Source organism: Coregonus clupeaformis, chromosome 26 (genome assembly GCF_020615455.1).
Source record: "Coregonus clupeaformis isolate EN_2021a chromosome 26, ASM2061545v1, whole genome shotgun sequence".
NCBI lineage: Eukaryota > Metazoa > Chordata > Actinopteri > Salmoniformes > Salmonidae > Coregonus > Coregonus clupeaformis.
Genome location: NC_059217.1, coordinates 43,192,779 through 43,199,058, shown reverse-complemented (window position 1 = coordinate 43,199,058; position 6,280 = coordinate 43,192,779).

Here is a 6,280-nt window from a genome sequence, read left to right as displayed (position 1 = left end):
CACAAGGTGAGATCTTGCATGGAGCCCCAGGCCGAAGGAGATTGACAGTTATTTTGTGTTTCTTCCATTTGCGAATAATCGCACCAACTGTTGTCACCTTCTCACCAAGCTGCTTGCCGATGGTCTTGTAGCCCATTCTAGCCTTGTGTAGGTCTACAATCTTGTCCCTGACATCATTGGAGAGCTCTTTGGTCTTGGCCATGGTGGAGAGTTTGGAATCGGATTGATTGATTGCTTCTGTGGACAGGTGTCTTTTATACAGGTAACAAACTGAGATTAGGAGCACTCCCTTTAAGAGTGTGCTCCTAATCTCAGCTCATTACCTGTATAAAAGACACCTGGGAGCAAGAAATCTTTCTGATTGAGAGGGGGTTAAATACTTATTTCCCTCATTAAAATGCAAATCAATTTATAGCATTTTTTACATGCGTTTTTCTGGATTTTTTTGTTGTTATTCTGTCTCTCACTGTTCAAATAAACCTACCATTAAAATTATAGACTGATCATTTCTTTGTCAGTGGGCAAACGTACAAAATCAGCAGGGGATCAAATACTTTTTTCCCTCACTATATATATATATATATATATATATATATATATATATATATATATATATATATATATATATATATATATATATATATATATATATATATATATATATATATAAACACCAAAGCGCATTAGACATGATTTTGTAGTCCGACTGACAATCTCTGAGTGTCACTCTGTGCCTTTGCGAGGGATATAGGGCAGGGGTTCTCAACCTGGTGTACTGGTAATCCTTGGGGTACATGGCCTATCCACAGAGTATTTGGGAAGACTCATGTAAGTCTAATTGAGGGGATACTTTGGGCAGAGCATTATGTGATTTGGGGTTACAGTCATGAAAAAAGGTTGAGAACCACTGATACAGGGGGATATAGGGACGTTCATCTTGTGTCAGCATCATTTAGAAGGTTCATTGGTTTATGGCTGTGTTCAGCCATTGGAGTCGATGTATGGCTGTGTTCAGCCATTGGAGTCGATGTATGGCTGTGTTCAGCCATTGGAGTCGATGTATGGCTGTGTTCAGCCATTGGAGTCGGTGTATGGCTGTGTTCAGCCATTGGAGTCGATGTATGGCTGTGTTCAGCCATTGGAGTCGATGTATGGCTGTGTTCAGCCATTGGAGTCGATGTATGGCTGTGTTCAGCCATTGGAGTCGATGTATGGCTGTGCTCAGCCATTGGAGTCGATGTATGGCTGTGTTCAGCCATTGGAGTCGATGTATGGCTGTGTTCAGCCATTGGAGTCTGTTTATGGCTGTGTTCAGCCATTGGAGTCTGTTTATGCCTGTGTTCAGCCATAGGAGTCGATGTATGGCTGTGTTCAGCCATTGGAGTCGATGTATGGCTGTGTTCAGCCATTGGAGTCGATGTATGGCTGTGTTCAGCCATTGGAGTCGATGTATGGCTGTGTTCAGCCATTGGAGTCGATGTATGGCTGTGTTCAGCCATTGGAGTCGATATATGGCTGTGTTCAGCCATTGGAGTCGATGTATGGCTGTGTTCAGCCATTGGAGTCGATGTATGGCTGTGTTCAGCCATTGGAGTCGATGTATGGCTGTATTCAGACATTGGAGTCGATCTATGGCTGTATTCAGACATTGGAGTCGATCTATGGCTGTGTTCGGGCCATTGGAGTCTGTTGATTGGCTGTGTTCAGCCATTGGAGTCTGTTGATTGGGTGGTAGATCGTTTTGGTCCCTTATGTAGTACTCTGACCAGGGTGGAAACGATGACTCTCAAAGAGACGCTGGCCAGGTAATAAAAAGGAATGGATAGTATTATTTATTTGGGAGTCCCAACTGAATGGAGTGGGAAAGAAACATCCCTCCCCAAGACACTAGAGTGACACTGACGGGCAAGAACAGAGCAAAAAAGTGTTTGAGATTGCAGCTGGATACTCTGAAGTCAAGCACATTGTTAAATTTTTATGACAATTAGGATATCTTTTTTTTATTTTTTGTTGTTGTTAGTTTATGTTTGTTAATTAGCTTTTTGTCCTAGTGTTGGACCCTTGGACCAAATAGGAAACAACTCCTGTATGTAAAGAAGAGCCACGTTTGTCTGTTTCTGAATGTCCAACAGTTCCTCCAACTCTGTATGACAATGGTACAGTATTGTGCTGTCATCATGGATCTTTTCCCCCAAAGAATTCAGAACATAGAGATGGCTAGAGGGCTCACTAAGCCCAATGGTGGAAAAGTATACAATTGTCATACTTGAGTAAAAGTTAAGATACCTTCATAGAAAATGACTCGAGTAAAATTGAAAGTCACCCAGTAAAATAATACTTGAGTAAAAGTCTAAAATTATTTGGTTTTAAATATACTTAAGTATCAAAAGTAAATGCAATTGCTAAAATATACTTAATAATAATAATAATAATATGCCATTTAGCAGACGCTTTTATCCAAAGCGACTTACAGTCATGCGTGCATACATTTTTGTGTATGGGTGGTCCCGGGGATCGAACCCACTACCTTGGCGTTACAAGCGCCGTGCTCTACCAGCTGAGCTACAGAGGACCACAAGTATCAGTATACTTAAGTATCAAAAGTAAAGATCATTTCAAATTCCTTATATTAAGCAATTTAAAAAAAAATTACGGATAGCCAGGGGCATGCTCCAACACTCAGACATAATTTACAAACGAAGCAGGGATGTTCTCTTGATTAGTGCATGAATTGGAGCATTTTCCTGTCCTGCTAAGCATAAAAAATGTAAGGAGTACTTGTGGGTGTCAGGGAAAATGTATGGCGTAAAAAGTACATCATTTTCTTTAGGAATGTAGTGAAGTAAAATGAAAGTTGTCAAAAAATATAAATAGTAAAGTAAAGTACAGATACCCAAAAAAACTACTTAAGTAGTACTTTCAAGTATTTTTACTTAAACACTTTACACCACTGACTAAACCTCTTTTAGCATTAAGAAAATGAAATATTTGTCAACGTCGATTCCCATGCTGTCACAGAAGCGATCAGTGGCAAAGACAGGAGGTGTGCTCTCTTTCCATCTCTATGCTTCAGAACAATCTAGAGGTGAGAACGCCATGGATACAACTGTAGCTGCATTGCCTTAAGACAGGTGGCGCCATTCCTATACAAAACTGCATTATTTGGCATAAGACTATAGCTGAGGATTTATGTACGGCATGACAGCGATAGAAGATTTGACTACAGCACATGCAGTGTGGGAACAGGCTAACATCTTACAATCCATGTGACCTTACAATCCATGTGACCTTACAATCCATGTGACCTTACAATCCATGTGACCTTACAATCCATGTGACCTTACAATCCATCCGCTAATACACAGACGACCAGACACCTTGTATGGGGCCAATCCTTGAGTGCTACTCTTAGAGAATTAATCAGACGATAGATTCTGTGTTTGTGTTTGTCTGTCTATTTCTCACTGTGAACTCTTTCAAACTACGCTTTCGATATCACATATCAAGCATTCTGATTAATGAGTCCTATCAGATGAAAAATAAACATCTGTTGATCTTATTCACAACCCCAAGTCCCTTTGTGTGCAGGAAGGGAATTATGAAGGGGTTGAATTGGTACTGGAGCACTTGAAAATTAATTGACACCAGTAGCATGACAAGCTGTGAAGGCAAAAAGAAAGTTAGAGAAGGAGGAGTAAGAGGATGTGTTAAGTTGACGAGGATCCTTTTGGGCCGAGACATGTTTAATGTTTGGGGAGCAGGGTCTATACTCAAGCTCCCCACCCACCCGACTCACGCACATTCAACAAACACACTCACAGGACAACACAATGCTCTCACGTTCCAACGTGATGTCAACGTTTGGTGAATGGTTGACTGGTTTATGGGTGTCTTAGTGTAGAGGGAAGTCGCACACGTGCACACACACACACACAATAATTGTGTGTGTGAATGTGTATGAGACATAATGTATGGTGTGTGTGTGTGTGTGTGTTTAATAAGTGTTTGAGCACAAACAACATAGCTACTGCACATGTGATAATGTTCATGCAGTGTGTGACAACGTTCTGATGAGGGATTCTGATGTCAACAAATATAAAATAAAATCTGAAATCCTCTTTGTCTGTTCAGTAACTATATTAGACATTAAGAAAGTATGTGTGCTGCAATTGTGATTGAATGTATCCAAGCTATCTTTGATTTAGGTATTGCATTTATATTTATTGCATTTTACATAGTATTATACTGGGTATATCAGTAATCCAACACCTAGCAACATTGACAAGGGGTTCAGATATCAGAAACCTTAATCCAACACCTAGCAACATTGACAAGGGGTTCAGATATTTTGGCATAACGACTAAGGTATTGGGTTGGGGGAGCCAGTCACTGTGTGTGTTGTGTTGTGTGTGCGCGTGTGTGTGTGTGGTGCGTGTGTGTGGTGTGTGTGTGTGTGTGGTGTGTGTGCGTGCGTGTGTGTGCGTGTGGTGTGTGTGCGTGTGGTGTGTGTGCGTGTGGTGTGTGTGCGTGTGTGTGTGGTGCGTGTGGTGCGTGCGTGTGGTGCGTGTGTGGTGTGTGTGGTGTGTGTGGTGTGTGACCCAGCTCCCAGTCCAGTTCAGAGCTACCCTCCCAACATGCAGCTACAGTATTAAGACATTATAAAAAGTGAGGTCTTACAAGAGAGGTACTGTGCATGCAGTGTATTAGTACATTAAGAGGGTCTATCAAAGAGATCAAAAAGCTTATTTTGCTAGCCTCGCCAAGTATCTAACAAGACATTCTCTGATTAAGAATGAGTGCCATTCAAATCAATCCACACCCATATATAAACCAGCGACACATCCCTGACCGTAGCTGTGTGCATAAACTCACTATTTAGAATATCCGTACCCCCTCAAAGTGAACAAACAAGCAAGTCAATATCTCTCTTAGGTCTGTCTCTACAGAGCATACCTTCATCGCCTGCAGGCTCCCCAAACAAGCCTGCCCTATGTGGGCGCATGCATGTGTATGTGTTTGTTTGTGTTCGTTAGTGTGTGTGTGTGTGTGTGTGTGTGTGTGTGTGTGTGTACAGTATGTGTGTGTGTGGTGTGTGTGTACAGTATATGTGTGTGTGTGTGGTGTGTGTGTACAGTATGTGTGTGTGGTGTGTGTGTACAGTATGTGTGTGTGTGGTGTGTGTGGTGTGTGTTCCGCCCGTTTTTTCAAAGCAGGTGTAAATAAAACGTGCATTTTTTGAGGCCTCAGGAATCATACAATTACAGGGACCTCTGTTTGCTCCTTAAGAGATGGAAGGAGAGTACTGGTTTAGTACTGCCTACTGCCTTTCACTCTGTTCAACTCTCTCCCCCTTCATTCAAAGTGCTATGGTTCAACTCTCTCCCCTTCATTCAAAGTGCTATGGTTCAACTCTCTCCCCTTCATTCAAAGTGCTATGGTTCAACTCTCTCCCCCTTCATTCAAAGTGCTATGGTTCAACTCTCTCCCCCTCCATTCAAAGTGCTATGGTTCAACTCTCTCCCCCTCCATTCAAAGTGCTATGGTTCAACTCTCTCCCCTTCATTCAAAGTGCTATGGTTCAACTCTCTCCCCCTTCATTCAAAGTGCTATGGTTCAACTCTCTCCCCCTCCATTCAAAGTGCTATGGTTCAACTCTCTCCCCTTCATTCAAAGTGCTATGGTTCAACTCTCTCCCCCTCCATTCAAAGTGCTATGGTTCAACTCTCTCCCCCTTCATTCAAAGTGCTACGGTTCAACTCTCTCCCCCTCCATTCAAAGTGCTACGGTTAAACTCTCTCCCCCTTCATTCAAAGTGCTATGGTTCAACTCCATCCCCCTTCATTCAAAGTGCTATGGTTCAACTCTCTCCCCCTCCATTCAAAGTGCTATGGCTCAACTCTCTCCCCCTTCATTCAAAGTGCTATGGTTCAACTCTCTCCCCTTCATTCAAAGTGCTATGGTTCAACTCTCTCCCCCTTCATTCAAAGTGCTATGGTTCAACTCTCTCCCCCTCCATTCAAAGTACTATGCCCAGACTGAGTGGCGCATGCTGTGCGCACACACACACACACAGTGCCCTGCTTGTATGGGTCAGCGTGGCCCCTTTCACCTCTCTTTCCCAGGATCCCTCTGCTGTCAGGTAGTACCCCCACTGTGACACCAGCGCCTTCTAGTGGTGATTATATGAATCAGCAAGAGGTTTTATTTAACAAGCAGCAGGGTTGTGTTTATGAGGCACAAAACGGAAGAGAATCAACTCAAAACGAGGAGAGACTACCTG